This window comes from Sorex fumeus, unplaced genomic scaffold (assembly GCF_029834395.1).
Source record: "Sorex fumeus unplaced genomic scaffold, SorFum_2.1 ptg000129l, whole genome shotgun sequence".
In the NCBI taxonomy this organism is placed as follows: Eukaryota; Metazoa; Chordata; class Mammalia; order Eulipotyphla; family Soricidae; genus Sorex; species Sorex fumeus.
Genome location: NW_026606186.1, coordinates 9,433,988 through 9,452,075, shown reverse-complemented (window position 1 = coordinate 9,452,075; position 18,088 = coordinate 9,433,988). Strand labels below are relative to the sequence as shown.

At 53.0% G+C, this 18,088-nt stretch overlaps 1 protein-coding gene across 1 annotated transcript in view; it reads left to right on the top strand.

The window, feature by feature from the left end:
- Window positions 1–507: 507 nt before the first annotated feature.
- Window positions 508–18,088, top strand: part of GSN (gelsolin) — a 67,648-nt gene continuing 50,067 nt past the window's right edge. Inside the window, exon 1 of the mRNA XM_056138518.1 lies at window positions 508–559. The gene's annotated coding sequence lies outside the window, so the exon portion shown is untranslated. The remainder of the gene's footprint in view (window positions 560–18,088) is intronic.

Here is an 18,088-nt window from a genome sequence, read left to right as displayed (position 1 = left end):
AGGGGGTCTCTCATCCCCACAATGAGTTTTACACCCGTGTGACAGGGTGGGAAAATCGGAACTTCGCTCTGTAAAGTCTCGTGCCCAGACTTACAGGAATACTAGTAGGTGTCAGGGGCTTCCAAGCCTGCCACCGTGAGCCAACGCCCCTGCTCAGTGCTCTGATTCAAGGATGAGGCATACACCGGGCATTTCTCCTTCTTGACCGAAGTGGGGGATTCCATTCCCGGCAGTGGGCCGAGTCGCTCTAGCAACCCCCTCCCCCTCCACCCGCCCTAGTGTAAAGCAGTAAGCCGAATGTCTCAGCAGAGGGTGGGGTGGGCAACGTGACCCCCAGCGGATCTGGAATGCCAGCCTGCAGCTGCCAGGAGGGACAGGTCCCGCCCTCTCCCGCCCCCCCTGCAGACTGGCCCGGCCGCCCCGCCCCGGCCCGGCCCGGCCCCGCCCACCCCGCCCAGACACCGTCCACTCCACCAAGGCCTGGCCCCGCCCCGCCGCCCCCAGCCAGCTGAGCACAGCTGGACCCGGTCCGCTGCAGTCGCCAGCGCCGCAGCCGCAGGTAGGGGAAGCGGATGGCCCCGGGACCCCGGCAACCTGGGGCTTCGGAGCATCTGGGTCCTTTTCCCCGCGCGCGGCTCGGCCCTGCAGCGCGCGCATCCCTCACCTCGCTCGGGTTCCAGGGGAGCCAGGGCGAGCTGGACTTTTTTTTTTTTGCGGGGGAAGGAGGGACTCTCGGGCGGGAGAGGAGCGGGCCCCCTACCTCCCCTCCACCCTGGCCTGGTCGTGCAACCCGAGCGGGCCGTCCTGGAGCGGGAGCTGGGCCTGGACTCACCCCACCCACCCCCTCGGCTGCAGACGGGGCTTTGCAGGTAGCGGCCCGGGCTGCGGGCGCAGCGTGGGGAGCGGGGAAGGAAGGGGAAACGCACGGGCCGGGGACTCGAGCTCTGATGCTCTCCCGCCGTCCCGGCAATGAGGAACCGGCGCCTCCTTCCTCTCTCGGAGCCCCAGGTCTGTTGGAAAGTTTCTTCCTTGTCCTTTGAAACCTGGCGGCGCGCGGACGCCCAGTGGGCGCGGCGAGTGTGGCCCTCCCGTAGGCACACGGAGACTTCCGTGACAGCCCCAAACCCAGGATGGGAACCTGCTTTTCTCCCTCTCTCTCTTTCTTGGGGCGACCCCCCCCCCCCCAGCCCATCCCAGCAGAGGGCCTCTGGTCCAGGCCGGGGTGCGCTGGCAGTGGTGGGCGGTGGCCCAGGGCGGGCTGGACGCTTGCAGGTCAGGGGCAGCTGCCGGTGGGCAGGGCGCATCGGCGTTTCTTGTGCGCCCTACACCCACCCTCCATCCAGCCCTCACGGGCTCCTGGGAGCAGGGAGGGATCGTTAATACCCACCCCGGGTCCCGAAAAGGCACCCGCAGCCCAGCCCGACTCCTGGAGGCCCCGCTGTCTGGGAAGGCCCTGGGGAGGTGCCTCTCACTTTTGTGTGTCCTCTGGGGACTGTTCTAAGCCTGGATCCTGCACATCCTGTTCTCCCAGGACCACATTTCCCAGCCGGGCATTAGTCTGGTTGCAGTGCACTGCCCAGTCTGGCTGCAGTGCAATGCCCAGTGGCCAGCGCTGGCTGGCATCACGCCCCTGCCCCCGGAGGCTGTGCCTGCTTCACTGTCCCCTACCCCGCCCCTACCCCCAGGAGGAAGGGCCAGGCTGGGGTCCAGGCTCGGTTCTGGTAGGTTAGGCTTCAGATTCTTGAATGCTCCGGTCACTAAGTGCCTGAGACACCCCCTCTCCCCCCCCCACTTGGGGGTGCTAGCTACTATTTCTTGGGGTTGTTTATCCTGGATGGAGGAGGTTAGGAGCAGAGGAAGGAGGCCTGGGGTGGGAGGGCAGTCAGCATCCCCTGCGGCTTTATTTTCCTTGCCAGGGCCTCGTTATTTATGAATGTCAGGGAAATGATAAACAGCTGGGCAGCTGCAGTTGGCACCCAGTGACACAGCTGCAAAGGTTTCCGTGAGAATCGGAAAGGAGAACTTTTGTCCAGAATTTTCCATAGACTGTGATTTTTAAAAAAATTATTGTTATTATGGACTAACACGCACTGGAGAAAACGTGACTCCCTAGAGTGTGGAGGGGGGGGATGCTGATGGGGTTCCCCATTGATGTTTCCTTCCTTCCTTCCTTCCTTCCTCCCTGACCTGACTATTAGGGGCATGCTAAGTGTCTGGGACCCAAGTGTCCTGGGGACAGACAAAGCACTGTCCTTTGCATGCCTTATATCCGGCATGGTCCCACCAGCAATGGGACATTATTGCTGCAGCCTGTAAAGGGATGGCCATGTCTGTTGGGGGAACCAGGTCTCAGAGACAGGGGATCATTTCCCAGGAGATAAAGGAAGTGTGGAGAAAGACATACTAAGAAGCAGAAACAGCTTGTGCAAAGGGACAGAGGGTTTTTTGAGCAACGCCTGTGGCCAGTGTGGAGGCCGAGGGCAGTTCGGTGTGGTGGGAGTGGAGACTATAAATAGAAATGGAAGGAGGGCTTGAATTTGATCCTGAAAGCAAATAGGAGCTGTGAAACGGGATGGGACCAGAACAATTATTTCACTGATGAGGCTCATGCCTTGCTTGTGTGAGAGCCTGGGTGTGACCCCCAGCACAGTAAAAACAAGCCAAAGCTCCACAGTGTTAACTTACAGGGGTAAAGGACACTGGAAGGAACTAAACAGGAAACAGAGACTGGACTCAACCAGAGAGGCGAGTATAGGCACAGCGAGAAAGGTACATTCTGGGTCTTAGACCCTGCTATGAATTTTGTCTCAAAAGTAGCAACTGGCCTATATAGGCAAGATAAGCCTGCTATAGCTTCTTGTTGTTATTATTTCTGGATCATACTCAGTGGTGTTCAGGGCTAACTGCTGGCTCTCTGCTCAGGGACCATTCCTGGTTGTGCTCGGGGGTCATATATATTGCTGAGGATTGTACGGGGGTCAGCTGTGTGCAAGACAAGTGCCTTGACCCCTCTTACATTGTTGGTTCTGTTTTTTTGGTAGGGGCCCACACCTAGCTGTGCTCAGGGCTTACTCCTGGGATCTGTACTCAGGGATCACTCTTGGCAGGGCTCAGGGGACCATATGGCAGGTCGGGGATCGAAGCTAGGTTAGTCACGTACAAGCGCCCTACTTACTATACTATCACGCCAGCCCTGGCCTTCCGTGTTCTGATTTTGGCTTTTTCCTCTTATTTTTTTTCCCCCTTTGTGTTGTCAGGGATTGAACAAGAAAGGCATGCTAGCACTGAGTCACATCCCTGAGCTTTCTCTTTTTAAAATGATCTTGAAAGGGAAAAATGCTGTTGAAGAGTCAGACATAGAGAAGAGTATGAGGGCTGGAATGATAGCACAGTGGGTAAGGAGCTTGCCTTGCCTGTAGCCAACCAAGGTTCAATCCCCAGTACTGCATATGGTTTCTGCAGCACTGCCAGGTGAGACCCAAAACCGCGGGCATGCAAGAGAGAGAGAGAGAGAGAGAGAGAGAGAGAGAGAGAGAGAGAGAGAAAACTATGGAGTAGGAAGCCCTCTATGGTGGGTGCAGCCCCCTCCTCACACCCTGCCTTTTACCCAAAGGGAACCTCAGTTACTAGGGCGTGACTGCTGCCAACCTACCCCCAGTCCAGCCCACCTAAGGGCTGCCTTCCCACGTTAACCATTATCCCTGGCCCCCATCCCCTCCCCCATCAGGGTAATTTGGATCTTTCCTGGGAAGATGGCAGGTGATTTCTACATGGCCTCTGGTTCTCTGTTGAAGCACTGGCCTCTGGTTTTCTTTAAGAAAACTCTACTGCATACACCTACTGTCACTGACCGCATGGGTTTGTTTACCAGGGAACACAGGGCTGGAAGGAGTTGGCAGTGCTGGTCTGGGGCATGGAGCTCTAAGCTTGGTTTCCCCGGTGCCTTGGGGCTAGTTCCAGCTCCGTAGGCCTGGGTTTCTTCACCTGCAAAACAGTGAGCTGTTGTCAGTCTGATCATGATGGTTTGAAAGCCCGTTTTCATCAAGAACCAGAAATTCTTTACTGCCACGGTTCTCCGCAAGCCATCCTTCGATCTGGGATTGTCACGTCCTTTTATAGATGAGGTGACTGAGGCTACAGCTCACTCCTGCAGCTCTGTGGGTACCAGACAACAGTATGGCAGAGGATGGCAGAGTTCTGACTCCCACACCATCGTGCTTAAAAACTGCTTCGACGTTGCCCTTTCTCTTGAAGGTTCTCTGGTGCTGACCCCGTGAGAGCTGGGGACTTAGGTGGGGAGCGGTACTCACTGAGATGGTGACAAGAAAAGTGAATCTATGTGCCTGACTGGGGAGCTCAGCCCTACTGCAGAAAGGCCTGGAGGGGCCTCGCAGACTGTGTGAATCCTGGTGCTCCTCTGGGCTGAGAGGGAGACGCCAGAGCAAAGGCCAGTGTCCTCTGCGCATCAGGGAATCAGGCTCAGAGAAGACCCAAGGCCTCCCTGAGTCACTTGATCCAGCCAATACCAGCCCCCCAGTTTTATGATTTGAGAACTCGCCTGGAAAATTTTCAGGGGAGGCCAGGAAAACTGGGCATCTATAGCTCCCCGGGACTCACCTTTCATTTCCCAAGAACAATGCAGAGGGAGTGGAAAAGCTAACCCCTGGGATCCTGCACTTTCAGGGGGGAGGGAAGAGGCCAGAGTTTCAGCGGCAGCGACAATGCTAAGTAAAAATATCTCCTTCCCCTTGCACGCATGTGTCATATTTCAGCCTGATGTGGTCTGTGAGTCTGGAGACCACAGGCCGACTGGTTCCTGCTGCTCTCGGGCTGTTTGTTCCTCCCTCCCCCCTCGTCTTCCCCCCTCCCCCACCGGGACCACATCAGCAGCTTCTTTAATTGAGCAGAGCAAAGCACGGTGGGCCAGGCTGGGAGGCCCGGGGCTGGGGTGGGCTTGGCCGCTCATAAAGTACAGGGTGCCTGGTGCTAATGTAGGCCTTTCGCTGGATCCACTGCCCACCCTGTGGGGCAGGATCATGCCAGGCTGCCCCCCCCCACCTTCTGCTGACCCCGAGCAGAGAGCTTTGCACCCACCCAGCGCATGTCTGCAAACACCAAGTTGCCAGCACCAATGACAGCTGGAACTACAGCTGCCCATCATGAATTTGAACTTCAAGGGCTGACATCGTTGCCCTGTTGAATAGATAAGAAAGTTGAGGTCGAGAATTTGTTATGTTTCTAGCCTCTCTGTCTTCATGTTTCTTTCTTTTTTTTTTTTTTTTGGTGGGGTGGGGGTGAGGGGAGAGTTTGGGCCATACCCAGCCGTGCTCAGGATCTAGTTCAGGGGTCACTCCTGGTGGTAACCAGGGATTGAACCAGGGGCTGCCCCCCCACAGGCGCCTATACCCTATTATCTCCACGGTCCCACGTTTCATCTTAGAACTGCCCGGGGAAGGAGGAGATTGTGACTCGCCTATATGAGAGAAGAAATGACTCACTTTCTTTTCTCAGGGTCTCAGAGGAGCCCTGAGGTTATCGTGAGCTGCTCTGTCTGGCAGAGGGGGAAACTGAGACCTGAGCTTGTACACCATCGGCCCCAGGCTCTCCCAGGGTTCGTGCAGTCTGTGACCCCTCCTGCTGCTCCCTGGTGGCCCCCAGAAACACTTTCCTGAGCATTCAATGCTTGGATGAAAGGATAACAGTTTTCCACATAAGACTGTAAAGTATCCCTGAAACCGACTCTTCCCAGGGGGGGAATCCAGAAATGAATGAAGCCGTGGGACCTTTTGTGGAATGCCAGTACTGGCGGGAGTGGTTGCGTTTATTCTGCTGGACTCTTTAAGCAAATAATCTCACGGCTCCTCAGCCCCAACAAGGCTATCCTCTGGATCAGGCTGATTTGCCAAGAAAAACACACATTTGGCATCAGTGAGCCTTCTGGGAGCAGCCAGGCCCTTGGGTTTTCCTTCTCGAGGCTGAGGCTGGGTGGGTCCTTTGTGGGTACTCGGTGAGTACGACTGAGTGTGGAGGGAGTGGCAGGGTGGCATGGGTGGGCTGTCATGGGCCTGGGGATGCACTTCACTCCCTTCCTCTGAGGGCTTTTGTTTTGGGGGGTTGGGGTCAGAATGGGGGAGTGCTCGGGGTCATTCCTGTCAGTGTTTATGGGGCCATATGTGATTCTGGGGATTGAACTGGAGTTGACAGTGTGGAAGGCAAGCGCCTTCACGCCTGTACTGTCTCTCTGGGACCTTTGAAGGGCTTTAAATTTTTTTTTACCAATTATAATGGGCTAGAGAGATAGCACAGTGGGTAGGGCATTTGCCTTGCATGCGGCTGACCCGGATTCAATTCCTTCGTCCCTCTTGGAGAGCCCGGCAAGCTACCTAGAGTATCCCGCTCACACAGCAGAGCCTGGCAAGCTACCCGTGGCATATTTGATATGCCAAAAACAGTAACAAGAAGTCTCACAATGGAGACGTTACTGGTGCCTGCTCGAGGAAATTGATGAACAACGGGAGGATAGTGCAACAGTGCTATCACAAATGTTTAGGACAGGAAATCTAGAAAAATTAAGCATTGAAACAACTAAAACTGGGGCCAAGGAGATAGTACAGGGGTTAAGATAGAGGCATTGGGTATGGCTGACCCACATGTCCCTTGGGGATTTGGAGGTGACCTGGAGCAGTGCCAGGAGTGATCCTGGAGCCCCCTAATCCCTGGCACCTCGGATCCCGAGCAGCACTGTGTCCTCTCATCCAGGCACTGAGCCCCTGGCTTCTTTGACTGAGAACTGCCCAGAGTGGTCCCCAGTTTCCCTGCTTCGGTGGCCCCCAATAAAATTCTTCCCTCCAGAGTTGATTGCTGATAACATTTGGACACATTTCCTTCCTGATATTTTTTTACCCCACATAATTATGGTCACTTTGCATTTATAATTTTCTTCTTCTTCTATTTTTAAAAATTTTGTTTTTGGGAAACACCCAACTGCACTCAGGGTTTATTCCTGGCTAAGGGATCTCTCCTGGTGGGGTCTGGGGGGACCATATTGGATGCCTGGGATCAAACCTGGGTCGTTAGAATGTATGCAAGTCAAGCACCCAACCCACTGTCCTGTCTCTCCAGACCTCATTTATAACTTTCTATTCTAACTTTTTTTTTGGCATTATAATCTAAATGTTTTCTCATGTTATTAAGGACTCTGAATTCATTTTTGAAGCGTTTTCAATGTGTACTATCCCTAAAATAGACAAACCCAATTTCATTTAAAATTGTTGTTCAGTTACCCAGGAGATTAAAGAAGTGAAATAATGCATTCTATTTGTAAAAAAATAAAACTGGGGAATGTTTTAGAAGGTGGACTCCCAAAGCAGTGCTCTGGGGTCCAGACCTGACAGTTCTGTGTTAAGACCTACACAGGCAGTGCTGCTTGGTGGATTCTGCAGTGTCAGGCTGACCAGGGTGCTGGGGTCGGGTTCAAACTAGGGTTCTGTGCAGGTAAAACATCCAGTCCTGACGGGTGATACCTCCCAGGCCCCAAGTTTAGTTGTTTATTATGAAAATCATCTATGCGGATTGCATTACTCTACAATTTTATCTCCAGCGTGATTATTCACTAACCCATTCCTCATCGCCAGACATGTAGACTGCTGGTAAGAAACGCAATGAACAAATTATTCTTCCTTCTGCATGTCCTACCCAGAAGGGACACTAGTTGGAGTTGCTGAACCTAACATGAATATTTTCAGCTTTCGTAAATTGCTGCCCAGTGAGGTCACAGCCGTTCTGATTCCCATCCGCCTTACATGGGGGGGCGGGGTGTTCTCTGGGGAGGGGGCTGCCCTCCTAGTAGAAGCTGTCTTACTATTTTCCGAAAAGATTGTACCTCGTTCATTTTGATACTTTGTTGGGGGATACCCACATATGACAGGGCTCTGGGGCTCTTCCTGGCTCTGTGCTCAGTGGTGACCCCATCAGTGCTGAGGAACCGTGCGATGCTGGGGCTCGAACCTGGGCCTCTCACATGCCAAACAATGTTCCATGTAGCCCTTTGAACCATCTCCCCTGTCTCAGTCATTCCTTTAGCAAATACATTTGTGCAGTTCAGCCTCTGTGAAGGGGCAGCAGTAAAGACCCCAAAACAGAGAGAAGCCAGTTCTCTCTGCAGCGTTGGCTTCACACTCGCCATAAGGTCTTCATTCCCTCTCCTCCCTCAGCTCCCGTTTCTGCCTCTGTCAAGCTAGGGCTTCAGGGCAGATCATCATGAGGTCCTGCCATTGCCTAAGATGGAGCGAGTCCTGAGCAAGCGTTCCAGAACGTGCCATGCTGAAAGGTTTTTGTTGGGTGGGTTGGTTTGCTCTTCTGACTCACGACCCTGGGTGGTGATCCCTAGTACAGATCCTTCCCGTTTTATGGGCTCCCCGAGAGGACTATGTTATGTGTTCTGGGATCCCTGAGTTCCGGTTCAGGAAGTAGCAGTTGGGTGGCACCGTGTCATTCAACAGGTACAGCAGAGTTGGTGGGGGTGGAGAGGGGAAGGGGGAGCTGGCCGGGGACCCTCCCTGTCCCCACAGTGGACCTGTTCCTTCTAGAAAGCGTGTTCAGAGCCTTCTTGCTACCCTCTTGCAGAAGGTAGGAAATTCCAGCCTTGCTTTTCAATGGTCTTTTGGAGGGGGGAGAAGAAGAAAAAAAAAGGACCGTGACATTTGTGGCTGCATGACTTCCAGCTTTCATAGATTTAAACTTGATTTGGGCTGCACGAGGGTTTCAATTGAGAGCTTTCGAGAAATGTGGAATCTCGGGCACCACCCTAGGGTTTCTATATTTAGCAAGTGAAAGCACCGGAGGGCGCCAGCAAAATGGGAGTTCCAGATAACAGGTAATTCTTTAACATGAGGTGCCTGCTGTAATATTTGGGTCTGCTCACCCCCCACCCCAAACATGCATTGTTTATCTGAAACTCAAGGCTCGCGGGTCATCCTGTATTTTATCTGGACCTGGTGAATGAGTGTCTGCGTTTTCACAAGGTCACTGTGGGGTCCCAGTTCCGGTTCAGGACTGAGAAGTACTGCGCCAGGGCTGGCCACAAAAATACAGGAAGGACCTTTCATTGGACTGATCTGTCCCTAGGGGAAACCACCGCTGATCAGGGGTCAGCTGACACCTCCTCCATCATTTGCACATATCTGTCTTTTTTTTTTTTGCTTTTTTTGGGTCACACGCAGCAATGTACAGGTATCCCTGGTGGTGCTCAGGGGACCGTATGGGGTGCTGGGAATCAAACCAAGGTTGACCGCATGCAAGGCAAACTCCTACCTGTCGTGCTATCACTCCAGCCCCCACACCTGTCTTTTATGTGTTGAATTTTCTTTCTTTCTTTCTTTTTGACTCTTTCTTTCTTTCTTCCTTTCTTCCTTCCTTCCTTTCTTTCTTTCTTTCTTTCTTTCTTTCTTTCTTTCTTTCTTTCTTTCTGGTCACATCTGATTACTCCAGGCTCTGCACTCAGGTATTACTCCAGCCAGTGCTTGGGGGACCATTTGGGATGCCAGGGATCGAACCCAGGTCGGCCACATGCAAGGCAAATGCTCTACTCACTGTGCTATCATTCCAGCCCCATGTGTTAAATTTTCCTAATACTGGGCATGCCCACACTGTTGTCAGTAGACAGGAAAAATTCTGTGCAATGTCCTTTGCTTTGCTGAGAAGTCCAGACCTCAGGCTATATAGATAGCACCATGGGGAAGGCAATTGCCTTGCATGTGACTGACCTGGGTTTGATCCTTAGCACCCCACATGGTTCCCCGAGGCCTGCCAGGAGTGATCCCTGAACACAGAGCCAGGAATAAGCCCAGGGAAGGGAAGGGAAGGGAAGGGAAGGGAAGGGAAGGGAAGGGAAGGGAAGGGAAGGATCTGACTCGGGCCTCAGTCTCCTCATTTATAAATGGGCTATTCTATCCTAAGCATTCCCCTCCAAGGGGACCAGCTGAGAGGACCCCAGAGAGGAAATGGGGGTCAGAGCTCAGGCCAGGGCATGGCTCTGCTTCCTTGCTCAGAGCCGATGGCCTTGGCTTTGTGTGCCCAGCTGGAGGCTTTGGTGGATTGTGATGACTGGGGAGAAGACCCCTCTCTGGACTGCCTGCTCCCCTCAAAACAGTCTCTATACTCTCGACTCTTGCAGTTGGGGGTCTCGTGAATTGCAGTGGGCTACTTCAGTCCAGAGAGTGCAGGGATATTGGCCAAGGCCATGGTTATTTCTCCACTGGGGAGATTTCAAAGTGGGATGAGGGGTGTGAGCCCACAGACTGCAGTCATTTCTGAACCTAAGGCCTGGGGAGAGCCTGATTGCTCCAACAGTGAGGCTTACCCGCCTCTGAAAGGGGCACTAGCCCTTCTCTGCTCCTCGGGGGATGCTTTTGTAAGTTGCGGGGACAGTGGGATGCATTTCATCTAGTGCGGATACCAGATCAGAGATCCTGTGTGTACCACGGCACAGAGAAAGATACCCTGGGGGTGGGGCACTAGAGAGCTAGTACGGGGGTTAGGGTGCTTTTCTTGCATGCACCCCACTCTGGTTCCATCCCTGGCACCTCATGGTCCCTTGAGCATCACAGGTTGCATCCCTGGAGGCCTTGGTGGTCCCCATAGGTACAGGGCTCTTGAAGCATTGTATTTTCAGCTGCTCACGTTGAACCCTCTGGCTTGATTCAATGGGAATAGCCCCAGGATGCCTGAGTACCTTGTGGTACCCTGCTCCTGAAAATGGAAAAATGCCTTTGGACCTTTTCTTTTCTCGGGAGAAGGGAAGCGTCCCCACAGTTGTAACTGGATGCAAAACATGTCTAGGAGTGTCTCAAACACACCTTGTGTTTGAATCATTTTGGGGTTTGGTTAAGATGCAGATTTGGATTCAGTAGGTCTCGGGGGCATGGTATGTGATCCTGCATTTCTTTTTGGGGGGGTGGGGTCACATCCGGTGATGCACAAGGGTTACTTCTGGCTCTGCACCCAGGAATTACTCCTGGCGGTGCTTGGGGGACCGTATAGGATGTGGGAATCGAACCCGAGTTGGCCGTGTGCAAGGCAGATGCCCTAACCACTATGCTATTGCTCCAGTCCTTGCATTTCTGTTTTGTTTGCGTGCTTGGAAGCTACACTCAGCCATGCTCAGGGCTTACTCCTGGCTCTGTGCTCAGGGTTCACTCCTGGCAGGGCTTGTGGGACCATAACTGGTGCCAGGGATCAAACCTGGGTTGGCCATGTGCCCAGCAAGCACATGACCCACTGTACTATCCCCGGCCCTGACCCTGGAGTTCTGAGGTGGTTCCAGGACCCCAGCTGCACACACTGGTTCTTAACCTGTGAAGAGTCAGACAAGAGCCAAATCTCTGTACATCTCATCCTGGAGGTTCTTTTGGTGTTTTTTTTTCTCTGCTGGATTTGCCCCCACCTCTCCCCAGCTGTCTGTTTAGCCCACAGTTGCGAGTTCTGGAATCTGTACAGCTCTTGAAATATTTCGCTGGCTAATTGTGGGGTGAGGTAAAGCCCTCTTTAGGGGAGAATGACTCAGAAGGAAGCCAGCTGAGGGGGAGAGATGCGGCCGAGACCCGAACTTTTGGCTGAGATAAGCATTTCCACCAGGAGTTTTAGACTCGAGATTGTGGCGATTATTCTCAATTGCTCTAAAGTTTGTGAACTGAAGCCCTGGAAAGGCCACGGCCTGTTTTTATATGCCTCTAAGCGAGAATGTTTTACATTTTTCAAAGGCTTTAAAGGTTTTCAACAAGCTCACTCACAAATAACAACAAAGTCTCCCAAGCCAAACAAGGAAGTGCAGAGTCTGAAAAGCCTGAGGTATTTACTGTCTGCCTCTCGCCAGTGAAAGCTCCAAGTCATCACAACCTGAGAGATCCAGCCCTATAGCTGGAAATTTAGGGCCAACAAGAAGGGGGCTGGATGGGGCCAGAGCGACCGTACAGCAGGTAGGACACCTGACTTGCACAGAGCCCGGTTCTACCACCGGCATCCCATCCCGAACACTACTAGGAGTAATGCAGAGCCAGGAATAATCCCTGAGAATTACTAGGTGTGGACCAAAACACAAAGAGAACTGAAAAAAAAAAGGCAGGTAGAGGGCTGGAGTCATATATAGTATAGCAGGTAAAGCATTTGCCTTGTACTGGGCTGAGCATGGTTCAATCCATAAGGCGCCCCAAGTCCCACCAGGAATGATCCCTGAGTGCAGAGCCAGGAGTAAGCCCTGAACATCACCAGGTGTGACCCCTCACATCTGGAGGGCAGGTGGGAAAACCTGACATGGGGCAGGGAATGGGAATGGGAATCATACAGACATCTTGGCTGTGTGGCCAGGATGGGTTGCTCTACCTCTCTGAACTTAAGCTGGACGCTGAAGAGGAGTGGGGAAGCATAGATAGGGCTAGCTCTTAGTAGCTGCCCAGAGCAAGATGGCCGATGTCATGTGGACCTTTCTGAGACCCTGGTCAGACAGCTCAGGGATAATAAGCTCACTCACTGTCCAGGTAATACCCACCTGCAGATTCTTCTCCCGAGGAGCTTGGAAGAGTCTTTGTGGGGCAGGCGCATCAGATAGCACCTGGCTCTGAGGACCTCTGCCCGGCTCTCCCCACGCCCCCTGGGACAGAAAGCTCCTCTTCTACCCAGTTTAGGGGTGCAGAACTTCCGACCTGCCAGCCTTGTCAATGTCCCCCTGCCAGGGGAACCATTTGTTCGGGTCCTGCTTAGGCTTCATAGTAATTCAAAATTTGACCAAAGAGCAGGCTGATGTTCAGCTGATAATTCTGCACATCCCGAGGACGTCCAAGAGATCCAAATGGTCCTTGGCAATAAAAAGTTTCCTCATCCCTGCAGATAAGTTTGGGCTGGGATGGAGGGCTTCCACCCATTCCTCACCCCGTCCCCAAAGGCCAGCTTTCCCCCTGCTGGGCAGCTCTCCCTTAGAACATGCTTCCTCTCCTTGCCAGATTCTGCTGCATAATTATCCAAGACTTTATTTCTTTTCCTTTGTCCATTCAAGTGGGGAAACAACCATTATTTGAAGCTTTTAAAAATATGTATTGTGGCTGGAGCGACAGCACAGCGGGTAGGGTGTTTGCCTTACATGTGGCCAATCTGGGTTTGATTCCCAGCATTCCATATGGTCCCCCGAGCACCGCCAGGAGTAATTCCTGAGTGCAGGAGCCAGTAGTAACCCCTGTGCAACGCAAGTGTAATGCAAAAAAGAAAAAAAAAAGGCAGTATTACTTATGGAGGGGGGAGGCGGGGTGTGTGAACTAAAAGGTTTAACGAATATGCAGGGATGAGGATTAGCCTATGAACACATTATGCTGGGAGACAGAATTCAGCACTTGTGGGTATAAAGAGGCCGGAACTGGGAGTAAGGCCTGGGAGGAAAACCTTCTCTGGCAAGCCCCATCTGGAGCAGAAGGCGGTGGACTGGACTCAGTGGTGTGGGGGACTTTGTTTTCCAGTCACGGGAGCCTCCAAGTCCTAAATGGAAGGCAGACCCACTTGGACTTGGCAGGGTTCTGGGGAAGCCCAGCCCCACTTGAAGTCCTGGCCCCAAATCCCGGGGAAGAGTGCAATGCTCTTTTTGCCCATAGAGGGCAGCACGTGCACTGCTAGCAGGCTCAGGGGGGAACCGTGGACGCACACGTGAGCGGCTGCTCAGACCCGCGTGGGCCTGCACGTGACTCGCTGGGGGCTGCCTTGGGTGTCTCTTGCGCTTGGGTGGCCCCAGCCCCAGGCCAAGCTCGCGGGGTGTAGGAGCAGATCTGGGTTGACTAGCGAAAGCGAGCTTGGCATCAGACCCTGGAAGGCCAGAGGCCCCTGGGAGCTTCTAGGAGCTTCTCCTGGTGAGGGACGGAGGGGAGGGGAGAGTCGGGAAGGCTTCCCGGTTGGAAGCCGGGCCGCAGGCAAGTGCCAGGAGGAGAGAGGAACAGGGATGGGAGAGAGTTCTGGAACAGGGTGCGGTAAGATTCTGTGAGGGCCTAGTAAACACAGAGAGCCTGTGTCTGGCTGAGCCGGGGGAGGGACTGGGTGGAACTAAGGAAGGACGAGGACACGTTCCTGAAGGATCTGGAACCTTCTCTGGGGCCTGAGTGGGAGCATGCTGGAGCGTGAGCAGACTTGCTCGGGGCTTGCTCCAAGGAGTCAGCACTGAGGGATTGTGAGGGAGGAAGCCCAGAGCTGCCGAGGGGATGATACCCTGGGCTTCCCAGGCAGAGAGCACTGGAAGCGTTGGGGTGTAAGTATCGGCTGGAACCGAACACCCTGACTCTGCTTGAGCTGGCGCAGGGAACCAGGGAATCTCTCTGCAGCTCTTTGTGGAAGAGCTAGGAGACTGCAACCTGTTGGTGATATCCTAAAGAATGTCCTAATGGCCCCTGCCAAAATAGAACAATCTTCACACTGTTCTCCTTTATGGATACTTTTTTTGTAGCATTTTCAGCGGTTTTTCATAACAGACAATACAAAATATGTTATTTCGGTTGTGCTTTGGGACAGGGATTGGGGCTTGGGATGAAAACATCCCAAATTTGGTGCTGGGAAGGTGTAATGGTGCTGGGATTGGTTTGAATATTAACTGTAATCAAATATTGTGGACTACCTTATAAAATGGGCTGGAGCTATAGGGCGGGTAGGGCGTTTGCCTTGCACGCAGCCGACCCGGGTTCAATTCCTCCGTCTCTCTTGGAGAGCCCAGCAAGCTACTAAGAATATCCCACCCACACGGCAGAGCCTGGCAACCTCCCCGTGGCTTATTCAGTATGCCAAAAACAGCAACAAGTCTCACAATGGAGACGTTACTAGTACCTGCTCGAGCAAATCGATGAACAACGGGATGACAGTGCTAAAGTGCAGGGCTACCTTACAAAATAAAAAATAAATTCCCTAGAGCTAGGGGGCTGGGCAGGGGTGAAAGGAGCTTGACCCCCATCTGCCAGGCTCTTACCCACCTCTTCCCACCCCCACCCCACTTCGGTCACGTGCTGGCCTCACCCCAGGCAGAAATTCACCAGGAATGCCACTTCCTGGCCACTTCCTGCCAGCTCAGAACAAGCTCCTTTTGTGTGTTGGTCCCAGGGGCCTGCAGGGATGCATTTGGGGTCTCGGACTCTCTCCGCGGCTTAGAGAAGCTGGTGTGGGCAGAGAGGCCTGGTGTGGGCAGGAGCCAGGTGACTTGTTCACTCGCCCCTGGATGTTGGGGACCAGGGCTCTGAGGAGCAGAATCTGGTGACAATGGGGCTTGTCCATGAAAGATGGGGAGGGGGCTGCTGGGAAGCCCCATGGGGCCCTCGTGGGCTGGTCACTCTCTGGAATGAACATCCACTGGTCTTGCTATTTCCCTGACCTTGAGCCAGGGCCAAAGCTTCAGAGGCAAGGATGCCCAGGACAACTCACTGTCCAAGGGGTTCCCTCGGGCAGAGGAGGACGGCATCGCCTTGCAGTGATAGAGCCCAGCTCATGGCTCAGGCAGGCACGGACCCTGGTCCAGCTTCAGTCCCCAAACCGCACGCACAGCTGTAGCCTGAGCAGGGAATAGTCATAAGGATGCCATTGTTCCTGTTAAGAGTCAACATATGCGCTCCACAAACTCCTCGACGTATTATATCTCATCCAATCCTTAAAATGCCCCGAGGGGGCAGGCACAAATACAGTCCCTCTTTTATAGAGAAGGAACTGACTCAGAGGGGGTAAAGTAACTCGTCCAGTTACACTTCAGTTATATGAAGGGCCATTTTTGTTTAACTCCTCCAGAATCCTGAACCACAGCTCTGAAGTTCCCCTGAGGCTGAATTCAGCTTTCTAATAACTTAATCACTTCACTTAATCACTTAACTTCCCGTTAGTCGTCGATTTGCTCGAGCGGGCGCCAGTAACGTCTCCATTTGTCCCTGTCGCGTGCTAGTGTAGCCCAATGGCATCTCTTCGCTCCGGGAACATGGAGGGCCTCAAACCGATCGTTCATGACCTTGACAAAGAAGTCTGACCATCTGGTAGGTGGGCGGCCACGCGGTCTCTTGACATCCCGTGGAATCCAATCAGTAACAGCTCTAGTCCAACGGTCGTCTTTAAATCTCATTACGTGACCAGCCCATCTGATTTTCGACACCTTGGCAAATGAGACAGCGTCCCTGATCCTTGATCGTCGACGGATGTCAGAACTCCGGATTCGTTCTCTCATTTGAGTGAAACGTGATATTCCAAGCATAGCTCTTTCTATTCTTCTTTGGGAGACCTGAATGGCGTTCTCATCTTGTTTGCGTAGGGCCCAGGTCTCTGAGGCATATGTTAATGCAGGAAGAACAGTGGAATCAAAGAGATGTGCCCGGAGCCGGAGGTTCTTCGTCCTCTTAGCTATTTCTTCGACGTTCTTGAAGGCGTTCCAAGCCGCTCTCTTCCTCCTGCGCAGCTCGGGTGCCAGGTCATTTGTCATGTTGACCTCTCGACCTAGGTACACATAGCTGTTGCATTCGGAGATGGTTGTTCCATTGAGAGCGAATGGGGCGTCAGGAACAAGGCTATTTCTCATAAACATTGTCTTCGTAAGATTCAGCTGTAGTCCTACCTTTCCACACTCACGGTCAAAGTCGGCCAGCATTTGTGCCGCTTGGCTGATGTTTGGTGTTATTAAAACAATGTCATCAGCAAAGCGGAGGTGGTGTAGTTGCCGACCATCTATCTTCACTCCCATTCCTTCCCATTCCAGTCGTCGCATGATGTTCTCGAGGGTGGCACTGAAGAGTTTTGGTGAAATGGTATCACCCTGCCGCACCCCTCTCTTGACATCAACGATCACTTCTTTGTAGAATGGTGAGATCCTGGTAGTGAATCCGCAATGCAGCTCACGGAGGATCCTGATGTATTGGGCTTGTATGCCCTGATTGGCTAGGGCTTCAATGACCGCTTCCGTCTCAACAGAATCAAAGGCCTTCTTTAAATCAATGAACGTTAAGCAGAGCGGCATCTTGAACTCCCGAGAAACCTCAATGAGTTTGGTTATCGTGTGGATATGGTCGATGGTGCTGAATCCTTTGAGGAACCCTGCTTGCTCACATGGTTGTCCTTCATCTAGTGTTCTGCCAATCCTATTCAGGATGACTCGAGTGAACAACTTGTAGATGACAGACAATAGGCAGATCGGGCGATAGTTGCCAATGTCATGGATGTCTCCCTTCTTGAACAGTAGTACGGTCCTGCTGGTTTTCCATTGAGATGGAACCTTGCATTCAGACAGGTAGCGAGTGAAGAGCCGAGCCAGTGTATTGATGAGTACTGACGGCAGGTTCTTCAGGTGTTCAGGTCTGACCTTGTCTGGGCCGGGTGCTGTTTGCTTCTTTACTGACGAAATGGCGTGTCGGATTTCGGATAACGGATGGCCTTATTCACAAATGGTACTTTAGGCTGGATTAATAGAGGTCTGGGGTCCAGATCAAGGGAGGTGAGGTTTCTGCTCGCTCAATGTCAGAGAGGACTCATCTGAGGGTCTAACTGCAGGTCTGGTGCTGCCCGTGGAAGCAGAATTCCTTAGGAGGGGATGGCATGAGGGAAGCTGACACCCAGAGCTGGAGGGAAGAAGGGGTGTACAACTCAAAGAAGAGTTGAGAGGGTCCAGGATGCTGCCTTCATCTCCAAGGAAGGCTGGGAAACGGGGTCACAGTTCTGCTCTGGGTAACCTTTGGAGGCTGCACGGCAGGTGAGGCACCGGAAACACACCAAAGGACCATGGCACTGTCCAGCCAAACCCTCCCAGGGGGCCTTGCAGCCTTCGCAGAGAGTGTCTCCTGGGAGGAGGTGTGTAAGAGGGGCTGGGGACCACCAGGGACAACAAAATTGTGAAATTCGCTTCTACATGGATGGCTATGGAGGGTATCATGTTGTGCAGTGAGTCAGAGGGTGAGCGACAGACTTAGAATGACTGCACTCATTTGTGGGACATTAAGACAAATAAAAAAAAACACATAGTGGGAGACTGATACCCAAAGACAGTAGAAACAAGGGCCAGGAGGACTGGTCCATGGTTGGAAGCTTGTCACAAGTGTGTCAAGGGGTA